Source organism: Eriocheir sinensis, chromosome 21 (genome assembly GCF_024679095.1).
Source record: "Eriocheir sinensis breed Jianghai 21 chromosome 21, ASM2467909v1, whole genome shotgun sequence".
Lineage (NCBI taxonomy): Eukaryota > Metazoa > Arthropoda > Malacostraca > Decapoda > Varunidae > Eriocheir > Eriocheir sinensis.
The window spans coordinates 2,605,344-2,624,046 of NC_066529.1; the positions used below are offsets into that span (position 1 = coordinate 2,605,344).

The window sequence follows — 18,703 nt, forward strand, 5'->3', positions numbered from 1 at the left end:
CGATGAAAACGATCCGTAGCTTATATTCAGGGTTGTCTTATGAAGGTGTTTCGTAGTCTCTTTACTCCACACTTGCATCGAGGCTGTCACTGGAGGAGAAAGAGCGCGTTGATGAAGCCGCGGGTGTCCGTCAGGCAGAGAGAGTGAGTGGCCGTGGGGCGCCAGATGGCTGCCTCCACCCTGAACTTGATCGTGACCATTAGGGCGGCGTCCACCTGCTCCAGGGCCGCCGCCGCCGCTCCCCTCCACTTGTCACTCCGTCACGTGGTTTCTCCTGCTCTCCCTGGCGGCGCGAAGTACGGCTCTCCGCGTGGGTGCTGCGACGGAGCTAAAGTTTTGGCAATCGCGTCCGGGCTATGTTACCCTGTGAATGACGCATTGTTGTTTTGAATGAACGTCTCTTCCTCTTGACGCTTCGCTGATACAGAAGATATGAAAATAGATGAATGAATGAGTAAGTAGATAATAGATCGATAAATGAAAAAAAAAAGATACGTGTAAGGTTTCTCTGTTCATGGGTGTCTGTCAGTCATTTGTTAAAGTCTTTCCACATGATCCGCATCTTTTGTTTCTCTAGGCCTCGTGACCGGTTCGTTTTTTGCTTAGTCCTCCGTCCATGATCGGCTACTGTGTCAACCTAACTGTGCGTCTCTCTTCTCTCTCCGTTCACAACATAACACAACCTGCCCAAACCCCTTACTTCGTTTTATCGCTAATCAGTTTGTTCCCCATTCCGGACGAAGCTCCTTTAATTGGTAGCCTGTTTGTTCCACCACGAGTCTATAATCATTTTTTTCTCGTGCCTCCCCGCTATGTTAAGTACCCTCCTCTCCTTGTCTTCGTGGATTAGCATGGCGGTGACATCCTCCAAACTTGTCACCACGGAAGGCGTTCGGAAACATTTAGTGGGGCCATAAAACTTTACTACGGTCCGCGCGGGCAGCACCTGGGTCTGATTACGGCTGAGTGGTCGTAGGCGTAGGCATCTAAAATTCCTGTTCTGTTCACTTCTTGCGTTGCTTCCTCTGTTGTTGCGTTATTTATGGGCGTCATCTCCGTAACGAACGATGATTTCACCTTTTCAGCTTTCGGTTATGTACGCAAGTGAACGGACACAGCCATTTTTATTTCCTATTCTATACGCTATACTTTCTCTGTTGCTGCGTTATTTATGGGCGTCATCTCCGTAATGGACGACGATATCACCTTTTTAGCTTTCGGTTATGTAGTTAACGGTCATAGGTATTTTCATTTCCTTTTCTAATCACTTCTTACGTTATTTCCTATAGTGTTGCGCTAGATCCAGAGCTTTGTGGAAGTCTATGTCTAATTAACATCGATATCACCTCGCTAGACTGATTTTGTGGGTGAACGATCATTGCATCTTCACTTCCTTTTCTAGTCACTTTTTACGTTATTTCCTTTAGCCTACTGTTACGCTAGATTCAGAGCTTTGCGGAAGTCGCTGCCTAATTAACTTCGACATCACCTCGCTAGACTTTGATTTTGTGGGTGAATGGTTTTAGGCGTCATTTCCTGCTTTCCTCATTCCTTTCCCTACTTCCGCTGTTGTTGGGTTAAATATTTGACTTCCCGGTGATTTCCTTCAAGTTAATGTCCCCTTGTTTGTCATCTCCATTTCTTGCATTTGTTATCGCCTTCGCCGTCTTTGATTTTGTGGGTGAATAGTTTTAGGCGTCCTCATATCCTGCTTCATCCCTTCCTTTCCTTACTTTCGCTTTTCCTCGGTTCGGTATTCGACGTCCCGGTAATTTCCTTGGAGTTAATGTCGCCTTCCCCCGTCATCTCTATTCCTCTCATTTCTTTCATTTGATATCGCCTTTCCCCGTCATTACCTGCTTTACTCATTCCTTTCCCTCCTTCCGCTGTTCCTGGGTTCGATTTCTGAGTTCGCGGTAATTTCCTTGGAGTTAATATCGCCTTCCCCGTCATCTCTATTCCTCTCATTTCTTTCATTTGATATCGCCTTTCCCCGTCATTACCTGCTTTACTCATTCCTTTCCCTCCTTCCGCTGTTCCTGGGTTCGATTTCTGAGTTCGCGGTAATTTCCTTGAAGTTAATGTCGTCTTACTGGTCATCTCTATTCCTCTCATTTCTTCCATTTGATATCGCCTTTGCTCGTCATTACCTGCTTTACTCATTCCTTTCCCTCCTTCCGCTGTTCCTGTGTTCGATATTTGAGTTCGCGGTAATTTCCTTGAAGTTAATGTCATCTTACTGCAGTCATCTCTATTATTGCTCACATTTCTTCCATTCGATATCACCTTGCCCGTCTTCGGTTTCAGGCGGCTTCATTTCCTGTTCTACTCATTCCCCGTTCCTTACTTCCGCTGTTCCTGGGTTCGATATTTGACTTCCCGGTGATTTCCTTCAGGTTAATGTCGCTGTGCCCGTCATTTCTATTGCTCTCATTTCTCTTCCCTTCAGTCACGGCCAGGGTCGCGTAGGGTGTCACCGTATATTGCCGTACGCCAACCTGTACATACACCTATTGACATTGCGATCACCTTGCCAGTCATCTTTTTCCCCTATTTCCTTCTCTATTTTTTTTCTCCTCTATTTCCTCGCGTCAAGGGGAAAGGTCGTGAGGGAGGGCAGTGTGATCCCGGAAGAGTCATCCACACCCTGTCAAGCTCAGCACATCACGGTGGTTAGTTAGTGTTGATATCCTCTCGCCAGTTACTTCTTTTCCTCTTATTCTTCATTCATTTATAAAGGTTCGTGGGAAGGATCGTCTGGCAGGGCACTGTACTCCTGCAAGAGCCATCCACAACCTATTATGTTCAGAATATCGCAATAGTTTATACGTGTTGATATACTCTTTGATAGTCACTTCTATCCCTCTTCTTCTTCATTCATTTATAAAGGTTCGTGGGAAGGATCGTCTGGAAGGGCACTGTACTCCCGCAAGAGCCATCCACAGCCTATCATGTTCAGAATATCACAATAGTTTATACGTGTTGATATCCTCTTTGATAGTCACTTCTATTCCTCTTCTTCTTCATTCATTTATAAAGGCTCGTGGGAAGCATCGTCTGGCAGGGCATTGTACTCCCGCAAGAGCCATCCACAGCCTATCATGTTCAGAATATCACAATAGTTTATACGTGTTGATATCCTCTTTGCTAGTCACTTCTATCCCTCTTCTTCTTCATTCATTTATAAAGGCTCGTGGGAAGGATCGTCTGGCAGGGCATTGTACTCCCACAAGAGCCATCCACAACCTCTCACGTTCAGAACATCACATTGTTTTAAAAGTGTTTGGTTTAAAAGCGTTGATATTCCTTTGCCTGTCATTTATGTTATTCTTCCTCTTCATTTAAAGACTCGTGGGTAGCGACGTGTAGGAAGGCATTGTACTTCTGCAAGAGCCATCCACTACCTGAGTACATAACACTGTAACTTATTAGTGTTCGTATTCCCTTGCTAGTCATCTCTACTACTCTTCTTCATTCATTTCAAGACTCATGGGCAGGGTCGAGTGCATGGGAGAGCACTGTACACCCGCAACAGTCATGCACAACCTGTCAAGCTGAGTACACAGAGTCGTAAATCTCTTCCACTGCGTCGTGGGAACCAGCACCTCGGCCTTGCCTCGGCGCGGGCCACGCACGAGTCAAACCTCCCCGTCCGCTGCTGCCCTTTGCTCCGGTACGCCTCGCCTCGGTCCGCACTCCGCCTCGACGCCCGTATTTACACGACAGCTGGCCCACGTTCGTTCCCCCTCGCCCAACATGACTTGAGCAACGCATCTTTGCATATTTTTTTTCTGCGTACTGTGTGTGTGTTTTGGGTGGGCGTGTGTGCGTTTAAAAGTACTGCTCTCGATCCTGATATACGAATTTACTGACCATCGTGAGATATTTTAGTATTCCTTGTATTTGGCGATTCTGATACATGATTCTGCGTTTTGATAAGATCGTGGAAGATGTTCTTATGCACGAGTGAGTTGTAATGTTGATTTAGTTATATAAGGAAGTGTTTGAGGTTGGAACTGTGTCTCTTTCTGTATATATATCTTCCTTTGCCTTTTCTTCTTTTGAATCCATAATTATTCTCTCTCTCTCTCTCTCTCTCTCTCTCTCTCTCTCTCTCTCTCTCTCTCTCTCTCTCTCTCTCTCTCTCTCGAATATCGCCATGGCGGTAATCAGAGGTATTTTTTTCATTTCCTCGCTTTAATTCCACATCAGTTATGGATTTACGTCTCCCTTCGTATATATAAACGAACAGATAAACAATAGAGAAGCGGATCGTAATAAATGACAAGAAAAATAATTGATGTTCCCTGAAAGAATGTGGCGTTGGATTCCCTTTTTGGTCCTTCGTGTCGTCTTTTGTTTTCTTTCCTCGCATCGATATTTCCCGGATTTCTGGCGGGGCGGCGAACGAGTGAGTGAGACAGAGGAGGGATGGGTGACTATTATAGGGCTAAGGTGGCGGGTCTTTCATCAGTGTCACTCTCCGTTACCTCTCATGCCACCACCTTCACCTGACCGTCTCCTATACTCAACCCCATCCTCTTCCTTCCTTCCCATACCTCTGTCATCTGTCTTTCCCTTCCTATCTTCATCTGTCTCCCTCCTACCCAGTTTCCTCCTATTCTACCTCGTCTCCTTCCTTCCCACTCTCACCTCTTGTCTTTCCCTTCCTCTTCCCACCCCTTTCCTATACCTTCATCTGGTCACCTTCTACTCAACCCCATCCTCTCCTCTCCTTCCACCCACTCCATCCTTTCTTTATTCACTTCTTGTCCATATTTTACTCGTCTCCCTTTCCCCTCCTCTCCCATCCGCATTCCTGTCCTGTCTTTCCTTCTACTCATCCCTTTCCTTCTTACCTTCGTTCCTTCATCCTCACTCCCTTAGGCATCCTCTATCTTCTAATTCTTCTTGCCTTTCCTCCTTCCTCACCACCTTCTAACCACACCCATCTACTAATCCCTGCTCTTCCCATCCTCACCCATGACCACTCTCTCCCTCTACCCCTCAAGCACCTTAATTCCCCGAGCTCTCCATATAGCCACTTCCGTCCTGTGATCTAACCTGTAACCTTTCCCTTGACCTCTCCGTGCAGGCAGTCCAGGACCATGATTCTCCTCCCTCTCGCGAAAGGGAAATCGGTTCGTGTCGGTGGCAACTTATCACGAATTAAAGTGAGGGAAAATTGTTGATCGTTGTACACTTTGACAAAAATGACAGTTACGTTGAGAATGGTTACAAATACGTAGAGGGGTTGAAATATGTGGTAGTTTCCGGTTTGGTCCGCAGGAAGCAACAGCCTTCGAGTAACCAAGAGCGACAGTTGAAGAAAATGGGGATGATAGGTGGAGGGAGTTGGCAGTAATAGGCTATCTACACCACAGGCCTACGAAAGAGAAAATTGAAAGAGAAAAATGAACACTCACGCTGATGATTCCTTCCTTCCTTCCTTCCTTCTATCTTTTCTTCCTTGTTCCCTTCCTTCCGTCTTTCCTGTCCTCTTTCCCTCTATCAATACGTCCTTCCTTCTTTTTTCCTTCCTTCCTTTCTTCCTTCTTTCCTTCCTTGCTCCCTTCCTTCCGTGCTTCCTGATCTCTTTCTTTTCCTCCCTCCATCCTTCCTTGCTTCTTCTTTCCTTCCTTCCTTCAGCAGCCAACACTCATCGATATCACGTGACGGGGAAACGATGATGAGGCGCCCCAGGGGAAGAGGAGGAGGAGGAGGAGGAGGAGGAGGAAGACGCCACTCGCATGATCGGAGGACCTGAGGGATAAGGAAAAATTTTAATTATACAAGAATTCATTCGCACTCTCCCTTACAGCCTCACTTAAACTCACACACACACACACACACACACACACACACACACACACACACACGTATCTCTCATCTCCTTCCTTTACACCGTCTTGCTTCCCCCTATCTCACTCTATTCCCTTCATCGTAATTAGTCCATCCCTCACACTCGCCTATATCCACACCCTTACACTTCGTCTTCCTCTTCTTCTTGTTCTTGTTCTTCTTGTTCTTCTTCTTCTTTGTTTGACACGCCTTCCCTCACACCAGCCCTTCAGCCCTCTCCCTCACGTCACCACCAGCAGGGGGCCGAGAGGGAAAGTTACTGAAGTCTCCCCTTTCGTCTCCTTCCTTTCTCGTGATTATCGGTGAGTCCTCAGGTACTTTAGTGCGTCCCTTGTCTCCCTACATGCACCTGTTGTCACGTGGGCCCCGTAATCACCACTCATCACCACCACTACCACCCACCGTCACCACCCACCGTCACCACCACCTCCATACACAAACACACACGGTTATAATATCAGGTTTTCCTTTTTTATTTAATGGAAGAAAACATTGGTGATAATTATGACTCTTACAAGGATGAGGGTAAAATCTGTAGTAGTAGTAGTAGTACTGGGAGTGGTAGTCATGGTAGTAGTAGTAGTAGTAGTCATGGTGGTGGTAGTAGCAGTAGTAGTAGTAGTAGTTGTTGTTGTTGTTGTAGTTGTTGCAGTAATGTACCAAGCCGGATAGACAGACAGACAAGGACCATCTGTCAGTGAAGCAAGGTCACTGTCGACAGCTGGCACCCTCGTCAGTTCCTACCACCACCACCACCACCCACTACCAACCCATCACCACCACAACTCACTACATCCCCCTACTACCACTACCCAACTATCCTTCTTCACTAATCATCTACTATTGCCCCTTCAGTCGCCAATCCTCATTACAACCAAACGTGTAGACTTCTAATATTTACTCTTTCCAGGAAAAAGAATGAGGGAAAAAGAAGGCATGAAAAAGAAAGAAGGAAACGAAAGAAGGAACAGGAAAGAAGGTAAATGAAAGAAGGAAAAAGAAAAAAAGACGAAAGACACAAACAGATAAAAGGCGAAAGGAAGAAAAATTAATAAAACTAAATAAAGGGAAGGAAGGATGAGAGAGAAGAATCTAAAACGAAAGTAAAAGATAAAATACATGTGTCACACCTGCCACTTCAGCTCACAGGTGTCGGAGGTTTCATTCCATCACCAGCTGACATAGAATTGAAAGACATCACTTGGCTTTTATTGAATCTAAACCATATACACCGTTTCTTTTGAGCACATATGCGATTAAGTTTCGTCAATACACACACACACACACACACACACACACACATACACACAAAGAAAAAAAAAAAGATATTGAACCTCGCCTTCTCGTCAATACTTTCACCGGATTTTTTTTTTTTTTTAAACGCCGTAGCCTATTAGTAATTTTTAATAGGTATGAGGCTAGTTTGACGTTGTAACTCCATATATTTCAGACGGAGTTAATCAAAAGTGTTGGATTTTCACAGAATCAAGTCGACATATATTACAAACTCATTCGTAAAATAAAAAAGACAAAAAAATCAACAAAAACAATTAACGGCGTCTTGAAAAATAGGTATAAAATCACAAATCACCCGCGTTATTGTTTCTAAAGACTGACGTTGAAAAATTATCATTCGTATATATGAGTCGATGGTTTGTCTGTTCTGTTTAGCCCGAAGGTGGTGAAGTAGTATTGGCGGACTGACGGAGAGTGAAAACTGAAGGGGGAAAGTAGTGCGCGCAGGTGGTGGTAATTGGCAACAACTTTTCCTTATCCATCCCCCTCCGTTGTGGGTGTTTGTCACGCGTCAACAACAATTTACTGGCTGCCTCTTCTTCGTTGTCTTCTTCTATTTTTTGTTCTTTTTTTATTCATATTTTTATTTTTATGATTATTTTTTTTCCTTATTTTTCATTGTTATTCTTATTCGTGTTTTATTCTCCTTTTCAGTTCTTCTATATTTTTTTTCATCCGATTTTTCTTTCTTCCTCTTCTTCTCTTTTTTTATGTATTTTCTTCTTCTTCTTCATCAACAGTTTCAGCTTCTCTTTATAATTTCAATGTGACTATATAATTACTTTTTTTATGTGTTCAATCTCTTTCTTGTGATGTTAATATTTTTTTCTTCGTTACATCTCTTTATCAGCAACGTATGATAAGAGAGAAAGAGACAGACAGACAGACAGACTTAAATATGAAGCCAATACGCCAATTTCTTACTACAGATCGTATTATATTTTCGTTAACTTTTTATTTACTTTATCATTCCCTTTACGTCCCAGCTAGGAAAGTTTATCAGAGTCACGATCGACGACAGTGATGACGGTGTTGTCTGTGGTCGAGCGGCGCTGGCGGATGTTTTGTTTACGAGTAAGGTGTTATTTTAGTACCCTTCTATGGGCCCTATATGCCGCACCTATCTCCTTATGCCCTTCACCTTGACAGCCATCTTCTTATCACTTCCTATCCTCTCCCTTAACATCCTTTCTCTCTCCTGTTCCCTTCTCTCCTTGCCACTCCTTCCACTTTCCCCTTTCCCTGACTTTTCCTTCCTCCTCCATGCCCCGGTTTCTCCTTATGTCCTTCGCCTTGACAGCCATCCTCTTCCCACCCTCTCCTTTCCCTGCCTTATGACCTGGTTCCCTTCCTTAACCTCCTTTCTCTCTCTTGTCCCCTTCTCTCCTTGCCACTCCTTCCCCTTTCCCATTCCCTGCCTTTTCCTTCCTCCTCCATGACAAGGCCTCTCTTCTTCTACCTTGTCCTAGTCTGACCTATGCATTTCCCTTTCTCTACCCTCTCCCTTCCCTGTTCTATGGTCTAGTTCTCTTCCTTAACCTCCTTTCTCTCTCCTGTCCCCCTCTCACTTCCCCTTCCCTGTCTTTGCCTTTCCCTTCCTTTTCCATCCTCTTCCATGGTCCTAGTCTGACCCTACATCCCCTTTCCTACCCTCTCCCTTGCCTTGGTCTTCCCCTTCCCTTTCCTGCCTAGACCTTCCCTTCCCTTCCACTTCCAGGTTCCCCTCTCCTCCCTTTGCTTGCTCCCTCTTCCCCTTCCTTCCCTCTCCTTCCCTTCCCTCCAGCATCATGGTCTCCTCTCTTCCCCCTCCCGAATCATGATCACTGTAGGAATCATTTAATTACCTCAGGGGATTCTAAGTACAAGGAGCGAAACAGGACATATGATGAAGTAAAGAGTGGGATGTGTGAAGGCAAGTTATGAGAGTAGAAGTAATGGGCAAAATAGTGTCCGAAGAAGTGATGGGGAGTTTGTGTAAAGGAAAACGTCAGAGGCAAAAACATCAACGAACAAATAGTACAAAACAGACTACAGTGAAAGAGGCTTATACACAACACCGACCCCACTTGAACATGAGATCATATTACTAAGAAGAGAAAAGAAAAAGAACAGGAACAAAAAGGACACAGTGAATGGAAACAAGATCACAAGTAACAAGAACAAGAAGAATGCGAAGAAACAAGGACAAGGACAAGGACAAGAACTAGAGGAGGAAAAGCAACAACAAAGACACAACCAAGAAACTGGACCGGGAAATGAGCAGGGATTAACACGAGGCCCGGTTTTTGGGTAGACTATTTTTTTGGGGGGTGCTAGAGGGCATCATACTGTAGGTTCATGCGTATAAGGGGGGGGGGGGGGGGGCAAGCGAGCCGAGCATGCGTAGCTGGGGTAAGTTTTTTTTAAAGTATTTAATATATAGAAAGCATTGGGGGGTATAGTTCCCCTAGCCCCCTCACCCCACCCCCACCCCCGAATTTATGGCCCTTAATACCACAACAATTATTTTTCTAAGCAAAGGAAATGCCGGGAAGCCTATACGTCATGCTTTAGCCAACGAGGAACAACAAGAACCTTCATGGGACACTTTATTATGATTCTCTTAAGTAAGGAAATGGCGTGAATCGCGTATGAGTCATGTTTAAGCCGCGGAGGAAGCGCGTTACCTCTCCTTATCGCTGGCTCCCGAACTATGGAATTCAGTCTTGTCTTATCGCCGCTAGTGACGTTCTGTTTCTTGGGGTTGTCCAGGTTGGAAAGTTGGAAAGTTTCGTTTAGTCGGCGCAACATCTGTGGTCATATGCCGGAGAGAGACAGAAGGGGAAGGAATTATAGGAGAAGGAAACAGATCCCAGGAGACAGGACACAACCCCCGATTAATACCTGGTACCCATTCACTGCTGGGTGGGCAGGGGCGTAGGGTATCGGAAGGTTGTCCAGGTTACTTAGCAGCGTGGGAGTTGACGTGTCTGTGTCTATCTTAGAGCTGTTTAGTCATTGGTCAAGCTTCTCCGCGAGTTTCCACGCCAAAAATAGCCGAAGATGAAAATTACTAAGAAATAAGTGTAAAGACGAAGGAAACTGCCGATTATAAAGCATACACTGTCCTCCCTTACGTTCTTTCTCTCCTATACGCTCTTATATAACCTTCTTCTTTTACCCAGCACAGACTCAAGGGCAAGTGTGACGGAGATGAGCACTGAGGTCACGCACGGCTATAACGTATGCCCCTTCCTTTACCTTACCTTACACACACTCCCACATTGGCTCATCTTCACCCAACACCTTCCTTACTTTCCTTCCTTACCTTACCTTACCTTACCTTCCCTTACCTTCGATTGCCCACTCCCCTCCCTCCACCCCCACGCCTACACTAACGCTGCTCTCTCTCACCCCATTCCTTTCTTTCCACTATACTCCCATACACACTCCCACGCAGGCCCCATATACACCCCATCCTACCCCTTCTCATCCTTGATTCACCATTCCCTCAACGCCCACGCCCACGGTAACACTCCCCTTTCCCACACTCTCAACACACCCACACCTATACTTCCCTTTCCCTCTTGAGGTTTGTATGGGAGAGTTTGTTTATTTGAGTGAGTGGCAGGACTTCCTCACCTCCTGTCCTTTGCTCTCCTTTCTTCCCTCTATCCCCTCTGCCTCTCCCTTGCAGCGGATGTATAGTGAATCACTGAACTGCTACCTTACCCTCATACCCTCGCTCACTCTCGCTCTCTTTCTCTTCCTTATCCTGTCTCCCTTCCTTCCTCACTTGTCCGTTTCCTCTCACTCCTTTCCTAAGACTTCTTCCCCTTCCGCATGATGTAACAGTAACGACGAATGAAACTGGTATTCATAACATAGCAAAAAGTTAGATACACTGATACCCACCGGGGAAAAAAGTTAACGAAAGATAAATATTAGGTGGACATTATATTAAACAGTAGGTAAGTTCAAGAAGGAATAAAAAATAGATATATTATAAAGAGATGAAAAGCTCAGACAAGGGAAGAATATTATACTAACTCAATAGCTGACTAACTAATTATATAGCTGACTGATTTATATGATTATCTAAAACATTGACAGACTTACGGACTTGCTAACTAACTGACTAACTATCTGACCAATTAACTAACGAACTAACTAAACAACTATATAAAAACATGCATACCTAAATAAATGACTAACTGACTAACTGTTTAACTAACTAAAAACAAACTATTTTCTTCACGAACTAATTACCTAACATTTTAACCACCCAACTAACTATCTAATATATTAACCGACCTGCTTAATAAATAGATACATGAATAAACTAATCAACAACAAAAGGAAAAAAAATTCGCTTGCGTCACTAACGGACAAAGGTCGCTCAAGAGGCCCCTTTAACACACACACACACACACACACACACACACACACATACATTAACGGGAACTCTCGCAAGGGGGGAAATAGAAAGTACATAACACAAACAGGTCAGCGGAGAGTGTCAATGGACTCAACGTTAATTTGTGACCCATCGGAAGTGGTGGATGTAACGGGCGGGATTTACCTTTAACCCGTCATTGCCTTTCCCTTCCTCACTTCCACTTTCATTCAGTAATAGTGAAAGTAGTAGTAGTAGTAGGAGGAGGAGGAGGAGGAGGAGGACGAGGACGAGGAGGAAAAGTAGTAGTAGTAGTAGTAGTAGTAGTAGTAATATACAAAGAAATTACAACTAAATACATATCCGGGTAGTGATTACACCTATATTTATCTATTTATCTATCTATTTGCGGTCTTAACTCATCGAAGCTGGATTTCTTCACCTTAATCACTTGTCTACACTCGCAATTTTTATCTTATTCACAGCTGTCGAAGCATTATATTAAGGCAACACAGGTTATAAGAGATAAATGCGAGATATCTTAATTTTTTTTGGTTTCTTCAGTAATTCGATGCATTTCCTCTTTCCCCTTATCTCCCTCGTTAACATGATGCATAATGCTTCATGTGAACAAAGTCATTAACAGCTGTAAGAAGCACGTGTTTCCTTGCCTCTTGAGTTAACTGATTTTGTTGGTGAGTTTTTATGAAGACTGCGAATCCACCATCCTCTGAGGGGCAATAATGGAGATGATAGGCTATTGTGTGTTGTTTTGGCTCAAGTTATGCACTTTTCATCACGCCCACCTCCACTTTATCTGAACTTTTATCACTAATTCATTCATAACCACCTCTTCATTTTCTTTCTACTTCAATCTTTACTCAACATCTACTGCCTCTTTCAACATCTCAACATCTACCGCCTACATCGTTCTATCTACCTGTCTACATCAACTATCTTTCTCTACATCAACTCAACATCTGTAGTCTCTCTATACATCAACCGTATCCTTCTTTACATCAACAAAACCTCTAACGCCTTTCTCTACATCATCCGTTTCTTTCTACATCAACTCAACATCTACAGCCTCTTCCTATTCTTCCACTTCACTCTTCATAACCAACTAAGTCTCGATCATCTCCACCCCTCCTTCCACTTGAGCCTTTACCATCAAATCCATCTCTACCCTCTCCAAATGTCCTGCTTCTTCTTCCACTTTCCTCGTCACCATTACCATCATCTTCATCATCATTACAGTTAGCTTCACAGAATCCAACATCGTCTAATCATTCCTACTACCACTTCAGTTTACGTGTTTTTTGCTCTTCCGGTCATTCAAAGTCATTAATGATTGTTACTCTGTTGATTTTGTTTTTTTCTTTTCACGTCCCCTTTGATCAGTCCTCTTTCTCGTCCCTCTCTTTGTTTCGCTGTTGACCTCTCTTTTATTACCTATATTCTCATCTCCTGCACTTATCTTCATTGTTCTCCACCTCCTCTTTCATTCTTTTCGCACGGTACCTTTGTCTTCAATAAAGTATAATCATCGCCCTCTATGAAACATCGCTTATTAAAAAAAAAAAAAAAGGTGCAGCGTCGCGTGTTACTGAAGAGAAAACCTTGACTTCAAAAATTCACCAGCAAGTCACAACAATGCAAAAAAGAAAAATCACTACACTAATCTTACTTTGCCTTCACCTCATTGCCCACTGCGCAGCGTCGCCCATTACAAAAATTATCAAATCATCACAATATAAAAAAGTCAATCCTTGTGTACAGTTATTTGTTGCTTTCACGCCCTCGCTTATCGGGAAATTTCGACCACTAATAAAATCGTCACCATTAACGGCGCTGCTCGGGGGCCTGAACGGAGGGGGAGCAGCGCCGGAAGGGAAGGGCATGCAGCCAACAAGCAACAACCATTAGTGACACCTGGACAGACACCTCGCTCTCTTCGCCCGTCCGTCACCCTCCGCTGAAGCTGATCAAGATATTCGCCGCGCTGATACACAAACAGATAGTATTGGCAAAGCGGGAGCGGGAAGGAGAGGAGGGGGGGCAAAGACGTCAAGGAAATTACATCAAGATTTCCGATGCCTTTTATTTCATGGCGGGTTACAGGGAACAAGTTTATTTCGTCCTGTCAATAAGGATGAGCGATTTGACGTTGAGGAGCCGAATGACGCATATTTTTTTCATGCCTGTCTGACCGAAACGAGTTTATTATCACTTGGCAAGGAAGATGATATACTTCTCTGGAACCTGTTGGTCACATGTACTCCCCCAAGCAGACACACGGAGAAGGCTTGCTGGTGGTATTCATTTGCGGAAGAACCCGACGCGCAGCACACACCCACGCATGTCACCGCTGCTGCTGGGCGTGAGTACATGGCAGGTTACAAGCTTCACACATTCAGATATACAGTAAAGCCATTGGCAAGAGCTGGTTTGCGAAGAGAGCGGTGGATGAAGGGAACTGATTTAGCGGTTATGTGGTGAGTGCAAATACGATGTCACTGATGTAGGTTTCATTCGGGCGTGTTGTGAACGGTTTGTTTTGTGTAGAGAACGGGGAACAGCACTTTGAAAGACTCCCGAGCGAGACGATGAACACACGCACAGCACTGGGTTTACGGAAATAGGTGAATGCGGGCGGACGGAGAGCAGCAAGGAGTGTAGAAGTGTCAGTCAAGTCGTGCGGGACCAGATGCACATTCGGCCTGGCACCGCACTAAGCGAGTCCGTTATTGCAAGGCTACCATACTAAAGTCATAGAATCTGATGCATCAATTCGTGGATATTTTGGCATAACCGTCACTATGATAAAACTTCGAGCCTGCGTAGCTATTTCAAATATTTCAAATCCACTGTAAATCGTAATTCATCAGCCGTTTTGAATTTACTAGTACATAAACTTGATATTTGACAATTTTCTAAAGATATGAACTCTTAGCTGATGTTACTTTTCCTTTTTTTTCATCATTTAGACGATAGTGATTATATGGGATTACTATTTAGATTTTAGAGGATAGAGATACATAGCCAATTATAGAATGGCGTCACCCGAACGAATATATTTTCCCACATTTATTCGTGTTTTCTGTACGAGCATCTTTCGGCAATGGTGTGTGTATATGGGAACACCGCGCCCCCCTCTTTGTGCCACGATGGTATTGACGTAACGTGAGTAATTTGTGACACTTTAATAAGGTAAATATCATGAAACAAAGGTAGGAGGCACGTGGAATTGCTCATTTACCTAAAACTTTAACTCTTTCATTTACTTCGTTGTCATATTTAGCTGCACAAACATCAAAACCAGCGTCCTTTTTGTGTGTGTGTGTGTGTGTGTATCTCTAACAAATTCACATCACCGACAAAGAGGTGTTGAGAAAAAATAATCACTCGTTAGATGTGATAAATGAACTTTTTTGTTATCGTCATTATCATCGCCTTGGCAGACCGTGAGAGATAAGGCAGCTGGAGGAGGTCCTGTCATCAGCGGCGTTTCCGTACACGCACCGAACTTTAAGCCTCACTCGGGAACGGACTCAAGATAACAGGCGTGACGCGCGGGGTGATTTCAACAAGAGTCGCGTTCACTGCCACCGACACGAGACCGCCAACACCCACGCCGCATACCCTTGTCTCTCCTCTTTACATTCCGCCGTTCTGATGCCTCGCAGTTTGCCTCCTTGTTATAAAAATGAAAAAATGTAGAAAAGAAAGAAAAAGAGGAACATTGTCGTTTGTCTCTCCTTCACATCCCGTCGTTCTGATGCCTCGCAGTTTGCCTCCTTGTCGTGAAAAGGAAAAAATGTAGAAAAGAAAGAAAAAAAATATTGTCGTGCATGAAGAAATACGCCAACACATCCGTTTTCCGTATAGATTATTTTCAATCCTTTCTTGGAATTCAAATCTCATCGTGTTTCCTTTTTTTTTCCATCCTGCTGTTCTTTTGTCGAGCGGTTTGCCTCCTTGTACCAAAAAAGGGGAAAAAAATGAAGGAAATAAAAAAAAACATTGTCGCCAACACATCCGTTTTCCGTATAGATTATTTTCAATCCTTTCTTGTTATTCAAATATCATCGTGTTTCTTTTTTCCATCCTGCTGTTCTTCTGTCGAGCGGTTTGCCTCCTTGTACCAAAAAAGGGGAAAAAAATGAAGGAAAGAAAAAAAAAACATTGTCGCCAACACATCCGTTTTCCGTATAGATTATTTTCAATCCTTTCTTGGAATTCAAATCTCATCGTGTTTCCTTTTTTTTTCCATCCTGCCGTTCTTTTGTCTAGCGGTTTATTGCTTTATTGTGCGGCATAAGAAAAAGAAGAGAAAAGGGATAAGAAAAATATTAGCTCTTCAGAAAGTATCTCCCCGCATTCACATAGTAGCGTAATTAACTTCACTGTATTATTACCTACCATATCGTCACCCTCATAAAATAATCGCCTAAGTTATTTTTCAGCGATTTCCAGGTTTTTGTTTACATCTTTTTTTCAACATGTGATGCCCTTTTCTGTACAGTTGCCTCCGTTATTCAGGCAGGGTTTGAGTGTTCTAGAATTGGCCTTTTCATTTCTGCCTAAATCTTAAGCCAAATGAGATAATGCCAGTTCTTTTCTGAATTAATGAATAGTAGACAATAATGACTTTGGCGCTTTGCTTACGAAGATGACGATATGTGACGTTGTTCACCTCGCCGTATAATGAATGTCCATTGATAGGTTGACTGACTGGCTGATTCATTCTCCTGCTGCAAAAGAGAACTCGACAAAGGAGAAGGACGGATGGTAATGAATGTTAATACGTATCGATTCAGTATTATCCAACGTCCCAGCAATATAATGTTATCTATTATTATCTACGAAGTGTTGTCACCTCATGTCCCAAGGCAGTGTTTTATCTCGTCTTCCCACTCATCCTTGACGTGAAAAAAGACACTTCCAAATAAAAATAGAATTGCTTCACTTTATTTTTATCTCTGATGCAAAGTAAGATAAGAGTTACATAAATGATGATGATAGTAATAATGATAATGATGATAGTAATAATAATAATAATAATAATAATAATAATAATAATAATAATAATAATAATAATAATAATAATAATAATAATAATAATAATAATAATAATAATAAAACATGGAGAGAAATAGAAGGAAAAAAATGAGGAAGAACAACAAAAGCATCAACAACAACAACAACAACAGCAACAACAACAACAACAACAACAACAACAACAACAAACAACAAACAGCAAACAACGATAAAAATAATAATAATAAGAAGAAGAAGAAGACTAAAAATAATAAGAAGAAGAAAAAGAAGAAAACAACAAAATAATGATAAAAACAACAAATAAAGGACAATCTTCAAAACAACACAAATAACAAACAAAAAACAAAAAAACAAAAACAAAAAAAACGTTCCCCTGACTCGTATACCTTGTCGCCGCTAACTAATCACACCTGGCGAGATACTTTCCGCACCGCGCGCCGGGAAGAGGCACATGGGAGGACCACAGCTGCTCCCATCCCGCCGCATCACACCCCGCGCGGGCACCTCACCCACCCAGCATATCCGCTTCGCCCGGCCTTGACGTCACGAGCATGTCATATAACCAAGCACCGGCACTCTCGAGGGTCAGTGCGGAGGCATCTGCATAGGAAGGGAGACTCACAGTGTGCCAGTCTGCCTACCCCAAGGACTCCGTAAACTCTGAGACGTAACACCAAGAGCTTGTAGTCATTCCCTCACTCAGACTTAGCGAGGTATTGTTTCTACTACTACTACTACTACCACTACTACTACTACTATTACTACTACTACTACTGCTACTACTATGCTACTGCTACACTCATTTTTCTTCCTCCTAGACTATCCTGACATCTGGTTTTCTTTCTTTCTTTATTTTTTTATGTTTTGTGGTTCATTCTTTTTTCACTCATCCTCGGAGCGCCATAACTAAACCACTAGCATTGCGTTTTGTTTGTTTCTCCCAATATGCTTCTTGTCCTCGTTTTCCTTTCCTTGCCGTGTATAGCTTAACCGCCTTTATTTACTTACGCATAAATTAAGGCAAGACTCAGCGTGGCAATACTGACCTTGTTTTGTTTTGTTTTCCATGATTTAATATGCATCTAAATATCTCGAGGTCAAGATGATACGGTTGTCTCTTGGCCTTGGTTCTGTTCTTCCGGTACGCTCTTGAGTCTTCCGTGTTTCGGTTTTGAGCTTGTTTTCTCACATCTGATATTTCCAAAGGCCACAACATAGACTAGAGTCGGGTTCTCATGAGCATTTTCACATTCATGGTGCACATTTTGACCTTTCTTATTTGCCACTTCGTTCTTTTTTTCTTTATAGGAGCGGCGACTAGCGGGCATTTGTCTGTCTGTTTGTTTGTTTATGTTTGTTTCTTTGTTTGTTTGATTACCCTCTTCCTCTGATGTAAAGAAAAAATAGGCTTATACAACTACCCATGGAAATACTAACACAACCTTTACGAAAGCCTTATCCAGTGGTTGTGTAAGCCCTGAAATGTTTGGGGAAGTCCAGTATATGATTCATTAGGGAGAGTCTGATCCTTGTGTTCTAGTTTGGCAGCGACGTTATCAGTCCCTTCAAAACAAACAACAGGTCTTGCTGCTCCCTTGATTTTTGCATTGTGCTCCTTTCTTTTTTCTTTCTATCTTTCTTTATACACTTGTATGTTTGCTTGTCTTTATCATTTTTGATCTTCCCGGCGTTTGTTTAATCTTTTGGACATTGGTTCGTCATTTCGAGAGTTCTGTTATCTCAGTCAACGGTTTAGTGTTAATGAAACAACCGAAATTTCTGAAGGGATTAGTATATCTTTTACTGGCCGGACCCTTGATGCTGCGGCGCCGCGGTGTTTTATCTCGGCCAATCAATCAATCAGTTTTCTCGCAGCTCCGCCACACATACGTAACTTTCCCAGCATTTACAGCATAAGATTTCTGTGATACACTTCGCAAGCTCCTTTTTTCTCAGCAGTAATGTAAGAAAAAGAATAGTCACTCTTCTCTTTAATTAACATGAGTAATTTTTTTCTAGAGACTTGCCTTGTGGTGAGTTTGGACGTAACTCTTCCAGCTTTTGCACTGTAAGAGTTCTGTAATACATTTTGAAAGCTAAGAAAAAAAG

At 43.0% G+C, this 18,703-nt stretch overlaps 1 protein-coding gene across 4 annotated transcripts in view; it reads left to right on the plus strand.

Moving 5' to 3' along the window:
* The window catches only part of LOC127001508 (uncharacterized), a 36,396-nt gene that overhangs the window by 8,615 nt on the left and 9,078 nt on the right, over nucleotides 1-18,703 (plus strand). The window contains exon 1 of one of the 4 annotated variants that reach the window (XM_050866104.1): nucleotides 17,146-17,307. The exons of 2 other annotated variants lie outside the window; for them this stretch is intronic. The gene's annotated coding sequence lies outside the window, so the exon portion shown is untranslated. Of the gene's footprint in view, nucleotides 1-17,145; nucleotides 17,308-18,703 lie in introns of those variants that run through there. One more of the 4 variants, XM_050866105.1, reaches the window with a different exon arrangement.